Raw genomic sequence first — 17207 nt, forward strand, 5'->3', positions numbered from 1 at the left:
AAGATTTCTGAGAAACTGCTCTGTGTTCTGCTAATTCATCTCACAGAGTTACATCTTTCCCTTCAAGAAGCCTTTCGCTAAGGCTGTTCTTGTGGAGTTGGCAAAGTGATATTTGAAAGCCCATAGAGGGCTATGGTGAAAAAGGAAATATCTTCCGTGCAAAACAGGAAAGAAGCTTTCTGAGAAACTGCTCTGTGTTCTGTTAATTCATCTCACAGAGTTACATCTTTCCCTTCAAGAAGCCTTTCGCTAAGGCCGTTCTTGTGGAATTGGCAAAGTGGTATTTGGAAGCCCAAAGAGGGCTATGGTGAAAAAGAAAATGTCTTCCGTTCAAAACTGGAAAGAAGCTTTCTGAGAAACTGCTCTGTGTTCCGTTAATTCATCTCACAGAGTTACATCTTTCCCTTCAAGAAGCCTTTCGCTAAGGCTGTTCTTGTGGAATTGGCAAAGTGATATTTGGAAGCCCATAGAGGGCTACGGTGAAAAAGGAAATATCTTCCGTTCAAAACTGGAAAGAAGCTTTCTGAGAAACTGCTCTGTGTTCTGTTAATTCATCTCTCAGAGTGATATCTTTCCCTTCAAGAAGACTTTCGCTAAGGCTGTTCTTGTGGAATTGGCAAAGTGATATTTGGAAGCCCATAGAGGGCTATGGTGAAAAAGGAAATATCTTCCGTTCAAAACTGGAAAGAAGCTTTCTGAGAAACTGCTCTGTGTTCTGTTAATTCATCTCACAGAGTTACATCTTTCCCTTCAAGAAGCCTTTCGCTAAGGCTGTTCTTGTTTAACTGGCAAAGGGATATTTGGAAGCCCATAGAGGGCTACGGTGAAAAACGAAATATCTTCCGTTCAAAACTGGAAATAAGCTTTCTGAGAAACTGCTCTGTGTTCTGTTAATTCATCTCACAGTGTTACATCTTTCCCTTCAAGAAGCCTTTCGCTAAGGCTGTTCTTGTGGAATTGGCAAAGTGATATTTGGAAGCCCATAGAAGGCTACGGTGAAAAAGGAAATATCTTCCGTTCAAAACTTGAAAGAAGCTTTCTGAGAAACTGCTCTGTGTTCTGTTAATTCATCTCACAGAGTTACATCTTTCCCTTCAAGAAGCCTTTTGCTAAGGCTGTTCTTGTGGAATTGGTAAAGGGATATTTGGAAGCCCATAGAGGGCTATGGTGAAAAAGGAAATATCTTCCGTTCAAAACTGGAAAGAAGCTTTCTGAGAAACTGCTCTGTGTTCTGTTAATTCATCTCACAGAGTTACATCTTTCCCTTCAAGAAGCCTTTCGCTAAGGCTGTTTTGTTGAATTGGCAATGGGTATTTGGAAGCCCATAGTGGGCTATGGTAAAAAAGGAATTATCTTCCATTCAAAACTGGAAAGAAGCTTTCGGAGAAACTGCTCTGTGTTCTGTTAATTCATCTCACAGAGTTACATCTTTCCCTTCAAGAAGCCTTTCGCTAAGGCTGTTCTTGTGGAATTGGCAAAGTGATATTTGGAAGCCCATAGAGGGCTATGGTGAAAAAGGAAATATCTTCCTTTCAATATTTGAAAGAAGCTTTCTGAGAAACTGCTCTGTGTTCTGTTAATTCATCTCACAGAGTTACATCTTTCCCTTCAAGAAGCCTTTCGCTAAGGCTGTTCTTGTGGAATTGGCAAAGGGATATTTGGAAGCCCATTGAGGGCTATGGTGAAAAAGGAAGTATCTTCCGTTCAAAACTGGAAAGAAGCTTTCTGAGAAACTGCTCTGTGTTCTGTTAATTCATCTCACAGAGTTACATCTTTCCCTTCAAGAAGCCTTTCGCTAAGGCTGTTCTTGTGGAGTTGGCAAAGTGATATTTGGAAGCCCATAGAGGGCTATGGTGAAAAAGGAAATATCTTCCGTGCAAAACTGGAAGGAAGCTTTCTGAGAAACTGCTCTGTGTTCTGTTAATTCATCTCACAGAGTTGCATCTTTCCATTCAAGAAGCCATTCGCTTAGGGTGTTGTTGTGGAATACGCAAAGTGATATTTGGAAGCCTATAGAGGGCTACGGTGAAACAGGAAATATCTTCCGTTCAAAACTGGAAAGAAGCTTTCTGAGAATCTGCTCTGTGTTCTGTTAATTCATCTCACAGAGTTACATCTTTCCCTTCAAGAAGTCTTTCGCTAAGGCTGTTCTTGTGGAATTGGCAAAGTGATATTTGGAAGCCCATAGAGGGCTATGGTGAAGAAGGAAATATCGTCCGTTCAAAACTGGAAAGAAGCTTTCTGAGAAACTGCTCTGTTTTCTTTTAATTCATCTCACAGAGTTGCATCTTTCCATTCAAGAAGCCATTCGCTAAAGGTGTTCTTGTGGAATAGGCAAAGTGATATTTGGAAGCCTATAGAGGGCTACGGTGAAATAGGAAATATCTTCCGTTCAAAACTGGAAAGAAGCTCTCTGAGAAACTGCTCTGTGTTCTGTAAATTCATCTCACAGAGTTACATCTTTCCCTTCAAGAAGCCTTTCGCTAAGGCTGTTCTTCTGGAAATGGCAAAGTGATATCTAGAAGCCCATAGAGGGCTATGGTGAAAAAGGAAATAGCTTCCGTTCAAAACTGGAAAGAAGCTTTCTGAGAAACTGCTTTGTGTTCTGTTAATGCATCTCACAGAGTTACATCTTTCCCTTCAAGAAGCCTTTCGCTAAGGCTGTTCTTGTGGAGTTGGCAAAGTGGTATTTGGAAGCCCATGGAGGGCTACGGTGAAAAAGGAAATATCTTGCGTTCAATACTGGAAAGAAGCTTTCTGAGAAACTGCTCTGTGTTTTGTTAATTCGTCTCACAGAGTTACATCTTTCCCTTCAAGAAGCCTTTCGCTAAGGCTGTTCTTGTGGAATTGGCAAAGTGATATTTGGAAGCCCATAGAGGGCAATGGTGAAAAAGGAAATATCTTCCGTTCAAAACTGGAAAGAAGCTTTCTGAGAAACTGCTCTGTGTTCTGTTAATTCATCTCACAGAGTTACATCTTTCCCTTCAAGAAGCCTTTCGCTAAGACTGTTCTTGTGGAATTGGCAAAGTGGTATTTGGAAGCCCAAAGAGGGCTATGGTGAAAAAGAAAATGACTTCCGTTCAAAACTGGAAAGAAGCTTTCTGAGAAACTGCTCTGTGTTCCGTTAATTCATCTCACAGAGTTACATCTTTCCCTTCAAGAAGCCTTTCGCTAAGGCTGTTCTTGTGGAATTGGCAAAGTGATATTTGGAAGCCCATAGAGGGCTACGGTGAAAAAGGAAATAACTTCCGTTCAAAACTGGAAAGAAGCTTTCTGAGAAACTGCTCTGTGTTCTGTTAATTCATCTCACAGAGTTATATCTTTCCCTTCAAGAAGACTTTCGCTAAGGCTGTTCTTGTGGAATTGGCAAAGTGATATTTGGAAGCCCTTAGAGGGCTATGGTGAAAAAGGAAATATCTTCCGTTCAAAACTGGAAAGAAGCTTTCTGAGAAACTGCTCTGTGTTCTGTTAATTCATCTCACAGAGTTACATCTTTCCCTTAAAGAAGCCTTTCGCTAGGGCTGTTCTTGTTGAACTGGCAAAGGGATATTTGGAAGCCCATAGAGGGCTACGGTGAAAAACGAAATATCTTCCGTTCAAAACTGGAAAGAAGCTTTCTGAGAAACTGCTCTGTGTTCTGTTAATTCATCTCACAGTGTTACATCTTTCCCTTCAAGAAGCCTTTCGCTAAGGCTGTTCTTGTGGAATTGGCAAAGGGATATTTGGAAGCCCATAGAGGGCTATGGTGAAAAAGGAAATATCTTCCGTTCAAAACTTGAAAGAAGCTTTCTGAGAAACTGCTCTGTGTTCTGTTAATTCATCTCACCGAGTTACAACTTTCCCTTCAAGAAGCCTTTCGCTAAGGCTGTTTTGTTGAATTGGCAATGGGTATTTGGAAGCCCATAGTGGGCTATGGTAAAAAAAGAATTATCTTCCATTCAAAACTGGAAAGAAGCTTTCGGAGAAACTGCTCTGTGTTCTGTTAATTCATCTCACAGAGTTACATCTTTCCCTTCAAGAAGCCTTTCGCTAAGGCTGTTCTTGTGGAATTGGCAAAGTGATATTTGGAAGCCCATAGAGGGCTATGGTGAAAAAGGAAATATCTTCCTTTCAATATTGGAAAGAAGCTTTCTGAGAAACTGCTCTGTGTTCTGTTAATTCATCTCACAGAGTTACATCTTTCCCTTCAAGAAGCCTTTCGCTAAGGCTGTTCTTGTGGAATTGGCAAAGGTATATTTGGAAGCCCATTGAGGGCTATGGTGAAAAAGGAAGTATCTTCCGTTCAAAACTGGAAAGAAGCTTTCTGAGAAACTGCTCTGTGTTCTGTTAATTCATCTCACAGAGTTACATCTTTCCCTTCAAGAAGCCTTTCGCTAAGGCTGTTCTTGTGGAGTTGGCAAAGGGATATTTGGAAGCCCATAGAGGGCTATGGTGAAAAAGGAAATATCTTCCGTTCAAAACTGGAAAGAAGCTTTCCGATAAACTGCTCTGTGTTCTGTTAAATCAACTCACAGAGTTACATCTTTCCCTTCAAGAAGCCTTTCGCTAATGCTGTTCTTGTGGAATTGGCAAAGTGATATTTGGAAGTCCATGGAGGGCTACTGTGAAAAAGGAAATATCTTGCGTTCAATATTGGAAAGAAGCTTTCTGAGAAACTGCTCTGTGTTCTGTTAATTCATCTCACAGAGTTACATCTTTCCCTTAAAGAAGCTTTTCGCTAAGGCTGTTCTTGTGGAATTGGCAAAGTGATATTTCGACGCCCATTGAGGGCTATGGTGAAAAAGGAAGTATCTTCCGTTCAAAACTGGAAAGAAGCTTTCTGAGAAACTGCTCTGTGGTCTGTTAATTCATCTCACAGACTTACATCTTTCCCTTCAAGAAGCCCTTCGATTAGGCTGTTCTTGTGGAATTGGCAAAGTGATATTTGGAAGCCCATAGAGGGCTACGGTGAAAAAGGAAATATCTCCTGTTCAATACTGGAAAGAAGCTTTCTGAGAAACTGCTCTGTGTTTTGTTAATTCATCTCACAGAGTTACATCTTTCCCTTCAAGAAGCCTTTCGCTAAGGGTGTTCTTGTGGAATTGGCAAAGGGATATTTGGAAGCCCATTAAGGGCTATGGTGAAAAACGAAATAACTTCCGTTCAAAACCGGAAAGAAGCTTTCTGAGAAACTGCTCTGTGTTCTGTTAATTCATCTCACAGAGTTACATCTTTCCCTTCAAGAAGCCTTTCGCTTAGGCTGTTCTTGTGGAATTGGCAAAGTGATATTTTGAAGCCCATAGAGGGCTACGGTGAAAAAGGAAATATCTCCGGTTCAATACTGGAAAGAAGCTTTCTGAGAAACTGCTCTGTGTTCTGTAAATTCATCTCACACAGTTACATCTTTCCCTTCAGGAAGCCTTTCGCTAAGGCTGTTCTTGTGGAATTGGCAAAGTGGTATTTGGAAGCCCAAAGAGGTCTATGGTGAAAAAGAAAATGTCTTCCGTTCAAAACTGGAAAGAAGCTTTCTGAGAAACTGCTCTGTGTTCCGTTAATTCATCTCACAGAGTTACATCTTTCCCTTCAAGAAGCCTTTCGCTGAGGCTGTTCTTGTGGCATTGGCAAAGTGATATTTGGAAGCCCAAAGAGGGCTACGGTGAAAAAGGAAATATCTTCCGCTCAAAACTGGAAAGAAGCTTTCTGATAAACTGCTCTGTGTTCTGTTAATTCATCTCTCAGAGTTATATCTTTCCCTTCAAGAAGACTTTCGCTAAGGCTGTTCTTGTGGAATTGGCAAAGTGATATTTGGAAGCCCATAGAGGGCTATGGTGAAAAAGGAAATATCTTCCGTTCAAAACTGGAAAGAAGCTTTCTGAGAAACTGCTCTGTGTTCTGTTAATTCATCTCACAGAGTTACATCTTTCACTTCAGGAAGCCATTCGCTAAGGCTGTTGTTGTGGAATTGTCAAAGTGATATTTGGAAGCCCATAGAGGGCTATGGTGAAAAAGGAAATATCTTCCGTTCAAAACTGGAAAGAAGCTTTCTGAGAAACTTCTCTGTGTTCTGTTAATTCATCTCACAGAGTTACATCTTTACCTTCAAGAAGCCTTTTGCTAAGGCTGTTCTTGTGAAATTGGCAAAGGGATATTTGGAAGCCCATAGAGGGCTATGGTGAAAAAGGAAATATCTTCCGTTCAAAACTGGAAAGAAGCTTTCTGAGAAACTGCTCTGTGTTCTGTTAATTCATCTCACAGAGTTACATCTTTCCCTTCAAGAAGCCTTTCGCTAAGGCTGTTCATGTGGAATTGGCAAAGGGATATTTGGAAGCCCATAGAGGGCTATTGTGAAAAAGGAAATATCTTCCGTTCAATACTGGAAAGAAGCTTTTTGAGAAACTGCTCTGTGTTCTGTTAATTCATCTCAGAGAGTTACATGTTTCCCTTCAAGAAGCCTTTCGCTAAGGTTGTTCTTGTGGAATTGGCAAAGTGATATTTGGAAGCCCATAGAGGGCTATGGTGAAAAAGGAAATATCTTCCGTTCAAAACTGGAAAGAAGGTTTCTGAGAAACTGCTCTGTGTTCTGTTAATTCACCTCACAGACTTACATCTTTCCCTTCAAGAAGCCCTTCGCTTAGGCTGTTCTTGTGCAATTGGCAAAGGGATATTTGGAAGCCCATAGAGTGCTATGGTGAAAAAGGAAATATCTTCCGTTCAAAACTGAAAAGAAGCCTTCTGAGAAACTGCTCTGTGTTCTGTTAATTCATCTCAGAGAGTTACATCTTTCCCGTCAAGAAGCCTTTCGCTAAGGTTGTTCTTGTGGAATTGGCAACGTGATATTTGGAAGCCCATAGAGGGCTATGGTGAAAAAGGAAATATCATCCGTTCAAAACTGGAAAGAAGCTTTCTGAGAAACTGCTCTCTGTTCTGTTAATTCATCTCACAGACTTACATCTTTCCCTTCAAGAAGCCCTTCGCTTAGGCTGTTCTTGTGCAATTGGCAAAGGGATATTTGGAAGCCCATAGAGGGCTATGGTGAAAAAGGAAATATCTTCCGTTCAAAACTGGAAAGAAGCTTTCTGAGAAACTGCTCTGTGTTCTGTTAAATCAACTCACAGAGTTACATCTTTCCCTTCAAGAAGCCTTTCGCTAAGGCTGTTCTTGTGGAATTGGCAAAGTGATATTTGGAAGTCCATGGAGGGCTACTGTGAAAAAGGAAATATCTTGCGTTCAATATTGGAAAGAAGCTTTCTGAGAAACTGCTCTGTGTTCTGTTAATTCATCTCACAGAGTTACATCTTTCCCTTCAAGAAGCCTTTCGCTAAGGCTGTTCTTGTGGAATTGGCAAAGTGATATTTGGAAGCCCAAAGAGGGCTACGGTGAAAAAGGAAATATCTTCCGCTCAAAACTGGAAAGAAGCTTTCTGAGAAACTGCTCTGTGTTCTGTTAATTCAACTCACAGAGTTACATCTTTCCCTTCAAGGAGCCTTTGGCTAAGGCTGTTCTTGTGGAATTGGCAAAGTGATATTTGGAAGTCCATGAAGGGCTACTGTGAAAAAGGAAATATCTTGCGTTCAATATTGGAAAGAAGCTTTCTGAGAAACTGCTCTGTGTTCTGTTAATTCATCTCCCAGAGTTACATCTTTCCATTCAAGAAGCCTTTCGCTAAGGCTATACTTGTGGAATTGGCAAAGTGATATTTCGAAGCCCATTGAGGGCTATGGTGAAAAAGGAAATATCTTCAGTTCAAAACTGGAAAGAAGCTTTCTGAGAAACTTCTCTGTGTTCTGTTAATTCATCTCACAGAGTTACATCTTTACCTTCAAGAAGCCTTTTGCTAAGGCTGTTCTTGTGGAATTGGCAAAGGGATATTTGGAAGCCCATAGAGGGCTATGGTGAAAAAGGAAATATCTTCCGTTCAAAACTGGAAAGAAGCTTTCTGAGAAACTGCTCTGTGTTCTGTTAATTCATCTCACAGAGTTACATCTTTCCCTTCAAGAAGCCTTTCGCTAAGGCTGTTCTTGTGGAATTGGTAAAGTGATATTTGGAAGCCCTTAGAGGGCTATGGTGAAAAACGAAATATCTTCCGTTCAAAACTGGAAAGAAGCTTTCTGAGAAACTGCTCTGTGTTCTGTTAATTCAACTCACAGAGTTACATCTTTCCCTTCAAGGAGCCTTTCGCTAAGGCTATTCTTGTGGAATTGGCAAAGTGATATTTGGAAGTCCATGAAGGGCTACTGTGAAAAAGGAAATATCTTGCGTTCAATATTGGAAAGAAGCTTTCTGAGAAACTGCTCTGTGTTCTGTTAATTCATCTCCCAGAGTTACATCTTTCCCTTCAAGAAGCTTTTCGCTAACGCTGTTCTTGTGGAATTGGCAAAGTGATATTTCGACGCCCATTGAGGGCTATGGTGAAAAAGGAAGTATCTTCCGTTCAAAACTGGAAAGAAGCTTTCTGAGAAACTGCTCTGTGGTCTGTTAATTCATCTCACAGACTTACATCTTTCCCTTCAAGAAGCCCTTCGCTTAGGCTGTTCTTGTGGAATTGGCAAAGTGATATTTGGAAGCCCATAGAGGGCTACGGTGAAAAAGGAAATATCTCCGGTTCAATACTGGAAAGAAGCTTTCTGAGAAACTGCTCTGTGTTCTGTTAATTCATATCACAGAGTTACATCTTTCCCTTCAAGAAGCCTTTCGCTAAGGGTGTTCTTGTGGAATTGGCAAAGGGATATTTGGAAGCCCATTAAGGGCTATGGTGAAAAACGAAATAACTTCCGTTCAAAACCGGAAAGAAGCTTTCTGAGAAACTGCTCTGTGTTCTGTTAATTCATCTCACAGAGTTACATCTTTCCCTTCAAGAAGCCTTTCGCTTAGGCTGTTCTTGTGGAATTGGCAAAGTGATATTTGGAAGCCCATAGAGGGCTACGGTGAAAAAGGAAATATCTCCGGTTCAATACTGGAAAGAAGCTTTCTGAGAAACTCCTCTGTGTTCTGTAAATTCATCTCACACAGTTACATCTTTCCCTTCAGGAAGCCTTTCGCTAAGGCTGTTCTTGTGGAATTGGCAAAGTGGTATTTGGAAGCCCAAAGAGGTCTATGGTGAAAAAGAAAATGTCTTCCGTTCAAAACTGGAAAGAAGCTTTCTGAGAAACTGCTCTGTGTTCCGTTAATTCATCTCACAGAGTTACATCTTTCCCTTCAAGAAGCCTTTCGCTAAGGCTGTTCTTGTGGAATTGGCAAAGTGATATTTGGAAGCCCAAAGAGGGCTACGGTGAAAAAGGAAATATCTTCCGCTCAAAACTGGAAAGAAGCTTTCTGATAAACTGCTCTGTGTTCTGTTAATTCATCTCTCAGAGTTATATCTTTCCCTTCAAGAAGACTTTCGCTAAGGCTGTTCTTGTGGAATTGGCAAAGTGATATTTGGAAGCCCATAGAGGGCTATGGAGAAAAAGGAAATATCTTCCGTTCAAAACTGGAAAGAAGCTTTCTGAGAAACTGCTCTGTGTTCCGTTAATTCATCTCACAGAGTTACATCTTTCCCTTCAAGAAGCCTTTCGCTAAGGCTGTTCTTGTGGAATTGGCAAAGTGATATTTCAAAGCCCATTGAGGGCTATGGTGAAAAAGGAAGTATCTTCCGTTCAAAACTGGAAAGAAGCTTTCTGAGAAACTGCTCTGTGTTCTGTTAATTCATCTCACAGACTTACATCTTTCCCTTCAAGAAGCGATTCGCTTAGGCTGTTTTTGTGGAATTGGCAAAGGGATATTTGGAAGCCCATAGAGGGCTATGGTGAAAAAGGAAGCATCTTCCGTTCAAAACTGGAAAGAAGCTATCTGAGAAACTGCTCTTTTTTCTGTTAATTCATCTCACAGAGTTACATCTTTCCCTTCAAGAAGCCTTTCGCTAAGGCTGTTCTTGTGGAATTGGCAAAGTGATATTTGGAAGCCCATAGAGGGCTATGGTGATAAAGGAAATATCTTCCGTTCAAAACTGGAAAGAAGCTTTCTGAGAAACTGCTCTGTGTTCTGTTAATTCATCTCAGAGAGTTACATCTTTCCCGTCAAGAAGCCTTTCGCTAAGGTTGTTCTTGTGGAATTGGCAAAGTGATATTTGGAAGCCCATAGAGGGCTATGGTGAAAAAGGAAATGTCATCCGTTCAAAACTGGAAAGAAGCTTTCTGAGAAACTACTCTGTGTTCTGTTAATTCATCTCAAAGAGTTACATCTTTCCCTTCAAGAAGCCTTTCGCTAAGGCTGTTCTTGTGGAATTGGTAAAGTGATATTTGGAAGCCCATAGAGGGCTATGGTGAAAAACGAAATATCTTTCGTTCAAAACTGGAAAGAAGCTTTCCGATAAACTGCTCTGTGTTCTGTTAAATCAACTCACAGAGTTACATCTTTCCCTTCAAGAAGCCTTTCGCTAATGCTGTTCTTGTGGAATTGGCAAAGTGATATTTGGAAGTCCATGGAGGGCTACTGTGAAAAAGGAAATATCTTGCGTTCAATATTGGAAAGAAGCTTTCTGAGAAACTGCTCTGTGTTCTGTTAATTCATCTCACAGAGTTACATCTTTCCCTTCAAGAAGCCTTTCGCTAAGGCTGTTCTTCTGGAATTGGCAAAGTGATATTTGGAAGCCCATAGAGGGCAATGGTGAAAAAGGAAATATCTTCCGTTCAAAACTGGAAAGAAGCTTTCTGAGAAACTGCTCTGTTTTCTGTTAATTCATCTCACAGAGTTACATCTTTCCCTTCAAGAAGCCTTTCGCTAAGACTGTTCTTGTGGAATTGGCAAAGTGGTATTTGGAAGCCCAAAGAGGGCTATGGTGAAAAAGAAAATGACTTCCGTTCAAAACTGGAAAGAAGCTTTCTGAGAAACTGCTCTGTGTTCCGTTAATTCATCTCACAGAGTTACATCTTTCCCTTCAAGAAGCCTTTCGTTAAGGCTGTTCTTGTGGAATTGGCAAAGTGATATTTGGAAGCCCATAGAGGGCTATGGTGAAAAAGGAAATATCTTCCGTTCAAAACTTGAAAGAAGCTTTCTGAGAAACTGCTCTGTGTTCTGTTAATTCATCTCACCGAGTTACAACTTTCCCTTCAAGAAGCCTTTCGCTAAGGCTGTTTTGTTGAATTGGCAATGGGTATTTGGAAGCCCATAGTGGGCTATGGTAAAAAAAGAATTATCTTCCATTCAAAACTGGAAAGAAGCTTTCGGAGAAACTGCTCTGTGTTCTGTTAATTCATCTCATAGAGTTACATCTTTCCCTTCAAGAAGCCTTTCGCTAAGGCTGTTCTTGTGGAATTGGCAAAGTGATATTTGGAAGCCCATAGAGGGCTATGGTGAAAAAGGAAATATCTTCCTTTCAATATTGGAAAGAAGCTTTCTGAGAAACTGCTCTGTGTTCTGTTAATTCATCTCACAGAGTTACATCTTTCCCTTCAAGAAGCCTTTCGCTAAGGCTGTTCTTGTGGAATTGGCAAAGGTATATTTGGAAGCCCATTGAGGGCTATGGTGAAAAAGGAAGTATCTTCCGTTCAAAACTGGAAAGAAGCTTTCTGAGAAACTGCTCTGTGTTCTGTTAATTCCTCTCACAGAGTTACATCTTTCCCTTCAAGAAGCCTTTCGCTAAGGCTGTTCTTGTGGGGTTGGCAAAGGGATATTTGGAAGCCCATAGAGGGCTATGGTGAAAAAGGAAATATCTTCCGTTCAAAACTGGAAAGAAGCTTTCTGAGAAACTGCTCTGTGTTCTGATAATTCATCTCACAGAGTTGCATCTTTCCATTCAAAAAGCCATTCTCTAAGGCTGTTCTTGTGGAATTCGCAAAGTGATATTTGGAAGCCCATAGAGGGCTACGGTGAAATAGGAAATATCTTCCGTTCAAAACTGGAAAGAAGCTTTCTGAGAAACTGCTCTGTGTTCTGTTAATTCATCTCACAGAGTTACATCTTTCCCTTCAAGAAGCCTTTCGCTAAGTCTGTTCTTGTGGAGATGGCAAAGTGATATTTGGAAGCCCATAGAGGGCTATGGTGAAAAAGGAAATATCTTCCGTGCAAAACTGGAAGGAAGCTTTCTGAGAAACTGCTCTGTGTTCTGTTAATTCATCTCACAGAGTTGCATCTTTCCATTCAAGAAGCTATTCGCTTCGGGTGTTCTTGTGGAATACGCAAAGTGGTATTTGGAAGCCTATAGAGGGCTACGGTGAAACAGGAAATATCTTCCGTTCAAAACTGGAAAGAAGCTTTCTGTGAATCTGCTCTGTGTTCTGTTAATTCATCTCACAGAGTTACATCTTTCCCTTCAAGAAGTCTTTCGCTAAGGCTGTTCTTGTGGAATTGGAAAAGTGATATTTGGAAGCCCATAGAGGGCTATGGTGAAGAAGGAAATATCTTCCGTTCAAAACTGGAAAGAAGCTTTCTGAGCAACTGCTCTGTGTTCTGTTAATTCATCTCACCGAGTTACATCTTTCCCTTCAAGAAACCTTTCGCTAAGGCTGTTCTTCTGGAATTGGCAAAGTGGTATTTGGAAGCCCATGGAGGGCTATGGTGAAAAAGGAAATACCTTCCGTTGAAAACTGGAAAGAAGCTTTCTGAGAAACTGCTCTGTGTTCTGTTAATTCATCTCACAGAGTTACATCTTTCCCTTCAAGAAGCCTTTCGCTAAGGCTGTTCATGTGGAATTGGCAAAGGGATATTTGGAAGCCCATGTAGGGCTATTGTGAAAAAGGAAATATCTTCCGTTCAAAACTGGAAAGAAGCTTTCTGAGAAAGTGCTCTGTGTTCTGTTAATTCATCTCACCGAGTTACACCTTTCCCTTCAAGAAGTCTTTCGCTAAGGCTGTTTTGTTGAATTGGCAAAGGGGTATTTTGAAGCCCATAGAGGGCTATGGTGAAAAAGGAATTATCTTCCATTCAAAACTGGAAAGAAGCTTTCGGAGAAACTGCTCTGTGTTCTGTTAATTCATCTCACAGAGTTACATCTTTCCCTTCAAGAAGCCTTTCGCTAAGGCTGTTCTTGTGGAATTGGCAAAGTGATATTTGGAAGCCCATAGAGGGCTATGGTGATAAAGGAAATATCTTCCGTTCAAAACTGGAAAGAAGCTTTCTGAGAAACTGCTCTGTGTTCTGTTAATTCATCTCAGAGAGTTACATCTTTCCCGTCAAGAAGCCTTTCGCTAAGGTTGTTCTTGTGGAATTGGCAAAGTGATATTTGGAAGCCCATAGAGGGCTATGGTGAAAAAGGAAATGTCATCCGTTCAAAACTGGAAAGAAGCTTTCTGAGAAACTACTCTGTGTTCTGTTAATTCATCTCAAAGAGTTACATCTTTCCCTTCAAGAAGCCTTTCGCTAAGGCTGTTCTTGTGGAATTGGTAAAGTGATATTTGGAAGCCCATAGAGGGCTATGGTGAAAAACGAAATATCTTCCGTTCAAAACTGGAAAGAAGCTTTCCGATAAACTGCTCTGTGTTCTGTTAAATCAACTCACAGAGTTACATCTTTCCCTTCAAGAAGCCTTTCGCTAATGCTGTTCTTGTGGAATTGGCAAAGTGATATTTGGAAGTCCATGGAGGGCTACTGTGAAAAAGGAAATATCTTGCGTTCAATATTGGAAAGAAGCTTTCTGAGAAACTGCTCTGTGTTCTGTTAATTCATCTCACAGAGTTACATCTTTCCCTTCAAGAAGCCTTTCGCTAAGGCTGTTCTTCTGGAATTGGCAAAGTGATATTTGGAAGCCCATAGAGGGCAATGGTGAAAAAGGAAATATCTTCCGTTCAAAACTGGAAAGAAGCTTTCTGAGAAACTGCTCTGTGTTCTGTTAATTCATCTCACAGAGTTACATCTTTCCCTTCAAGAAGCCTTTCGCTAAGACTGTTCTTGTGGAATTGGCAAAGTGGTATTTGGAAGCCCAAAGAGGGCTATGGTGAAAAAGAAAATGACTTCCGTTCAAAACTGGAAAGAAGCTTTCTGAGAAACTGCTCTGTGTTCCGTTAATTCATCTCACAGAGTTACATCTTTCCCTTCAAGAAGCCTTTCGCTAAGGCTGTTCTTGTGGAATTGGCAAAGTGATATTTGGAAGCCCATAGAGGGCTATGGTGAAAAAGGAAATATCTTCCGTTCAAAACTTGAAAGAAGCTTTCTGAGAAACTGCTCTGTGTTCTGTTAATTCATCTCACCGAGTTACAACTTTCCCTTCAAGAAGCCTTTCGCTAAGGCTGTTTTGTTGAATTGGCAATGGGTATTTGGAAGCCCATAGTGGGCTATGGTAAAAAAAGAATTATCTTCCATTCAAAACTGGAAAGAAGCTTTCGGAGAAACTGCTCTGTGTTCTGTTAATTCATCTCATAGAGTTACATCTTTCCCTTCAAGAAGCCTTTCGCTAAGGCTGTTCTTGTGGAATTGGCAAAGTGATATTTGGAAGCCCATAGAGGGCTATGGTGAAAAAGGAAATATCTTCCTTTCAATATTGGAAAGAAGCTTTCTGAGAAACTGCTCTGTGTTCTGTTAATTCATCTCACAGAGTTACATCTTTCCCTTCAAGAAGCCTTTCGCTAAGGCTGTTCTTGTGGAATTGGCAAAGGTATATTTGGAAGCCCATTGAGGGCTATGGTGAAAAAGGAAGTATCTTCCGTTCAAAACTGGAAAGAAGCTTTCTGAGAAACTGCTCTGTGTTCTGTTAATTCCTCTCACAGAGTTACATCTTTCCCTTCAAGAAGCCTTTCGCTAAGGCTGTTCTTGTGGGGTTGGCAAAGGGATATTTGGAAGCCCATAGAGGGCTATGGTGAAAAAGGAAATATCTTCCGTTCAAAACTGGAAAGAAGCTTTCTGAGAAACTGCTCTGTGTTCTGATAATTCATCTCACAGAGTTGCATCTTTCCATTCAAAAAGCCATTCGCTAAGGCTGTTCTTGTGGAATTCGCAAAGTGATATTTGGAAGCCCATAGAGGGCTACGGTGAAATAGGAAATATCTTCCGTTCAAAACTGGAAAGAAGCTTTCTGAGAAACTGCTCTATGTTCTGTTAATTCATCTCACAGAGTTACATCTTTCCCTTCAAGAAGCCTTTCGCTAAGTCTGTTCTTGTGGAGATGGCAAAGTGATATTTGGAAGCCCATAGAGGGCTATGGTGAAAAAGGAAATATCTTCCGTGCAAAACAGGAAGGAAGCTTTCTGAGAAACTGCTCTGTGTTCTGTTAATTCATCTCACAGAGTTGCATCTTTCCATTCAAGAAGCTATTCGCTTAGGGTGTTCTTGTGGAATACGCAAAGTGGTATTTGGAAGCCTATAGAGGGCTACGGTGAAACAGGAAATATCTTCCGTTCAAAACTGGAAAGAAGCTTTCTGTGAATCTGCTCTGTGTTCTGTTAATTCATCTCACAGAGTTACATCTTTCCCTTCAAGAAGTCTTTCGCTAAGGCTGTTCTTGTGGAATTGGAAAAGTGATATTTGGAAGCCCATAGAGGGCTATGGTGAAGAAGGAAATATCTTCCGTTCAAAACTGGAAAGAAGCTTTCTGAGCAACTGCTCTGTGTTCTGTTAATTCATCTCACAGAGTTACATCTTTCCCTTCAAGAAACCTTTCGCTAAGGCTGTTCTTCTGGAATTGGCAAAGTGGTATTTGGAAGCCCTTGGAGGGCTATGGTGAAAAAGGAAATACCTTCCGTTGAAAACTGGAAAGAAGCTTTCTGAGAAACTGCTCTGTGTTCTGTTAATTCATCTCACAGAGTTACATCTTTCCCTTCAAGAAGCCTTTCGCTAAGGCTGTTCATGTGGAATTGGCAAAGGGATATTTGGAAGCCCATGTAGGGCTATTGTGAAAAAGGAAATATCTTCCGTTCAAAACTGGAAAGAAGCTTTCTGAGAAAGTGCTCTGTGTTCTGTTAATTCATCTCACCGAGTTACACCTTTCCCTTCAAGAAGTCTTTCGCTAAGGCTGTTTTGTTGAATTGGCAAAGGGGTATTTTGAAGCCCATAGAGGGCTATGGTGAAAAAGGAATTATCTTCCATTCAAAACTGGAAAGAAGCTTTCGGAGAAACTGCTCTGTGTTCTGTTAATTCATCTCACAGAGTTACATCTTTCCCTTCAAGAAGCCTTTCGCTAAGGCTGTTCTTGTGGAATTGGCAAAGGGATATTTGGAAGCCCATAGAGGGCTATGGTGAAAAAGGAAATATGTTCCTTTCAAAACTGGAAAGAAGCTTTCTGAGAAACTGCTCTGTGTTCTGTTAATTCATCTCACAGAGTTACATCTTTCCCTTCAAGAAGCCTTTTGCTAAGGCTGTTCTTGTGAAATTGGCAAAGGGATATCTGGAAGCCCATAGAGGGCTATGGTGAAAAAGGAAATATCTTGCGTTCAATACTGGAAAGAAGCTTTCTGAGAAACTGCTCTGTGTTCTGTTAATTCATCTCAAAGAGTTACATCTTTACCTTCAAGAAGCCTTTCGCTAAGGCTGTTCTTGTGGAATTGGCAAAGTGATATTTGGAAGTCCATGGAGGGCTACTGTGAAAAAGGAAATATCTTGCATTCAATATTGGAAAGAACCTTTCTGAGAAACTGCTCTGTGTTCTGTTAATTCATCTCACAGAGTTACATCTTTCCCTTCAAGAAACCTTTCGCTAAGGCTGTTCTTGTGGAATTGGCAAAGTGATATTTGGAAACCCATAGAGGGCTATGGTGAAAAAGGAAATATCTTCCGTTCAAAACTGGAAAGAAGCTTTCTGAGAAACTGCTCTGTGTTCTGTTAATTCATTTCACAGAGTTACATCTTTCCCTTCAAGAAGCCTTTCGCTATCGCTGTTCTTGTGGAATTGGCAAAGAGATATTTCGAAGCCCATTGAAGGCTATGGTGAAAAAGGAAGAATCTTCCGTTCAAAACTGGAAAGAAGCTTTCTGAGAAACTGCTCTGTGTTCCGTTAATTCATCTCACAGACTTACGTCTTTCCCTTCAAGAAGCCCTTCGCTTAGGCTGTTCTTGTGGAATTGGCAAAGTGGTATTTGGAAGCCCAAAGAGGGCTATGGTGAAAAAGAAAATATCTTCCGTTAAAAACTGGAAAGAAGCTTTCTGAGAAACTGCTCTGTGTTCCGTTAATTCATCTCACAGAGTTACATCTTTCCCTGCAAGAATCCTTTCGCTAAGGCTGTTCTTGTGGAATTGGCAAAGAGATATTTGGAAGCCCATAGAGGGCTACGGTGAAAAAGGAAATATCTTCCGTTCAAAACTGGAAAGAAGCTTTCTGAGAAACT

The sequence above is a fragment of the Chlorocebus sabaeus genome, chromosome X (assembly GCF_047675955.1).
Source record: "Chlorocebus sabaeus isolate Y175 chromosome X, mChlSab1.0.hap1, whole genome shotgun sequence".
NCBI classification, from domain to species: Eukaryota; Metazoa; Chordata; class Mammalia; order Primates; family Cercopithecidae; genus Chlorocebus; species Chlorocebus sabaeus.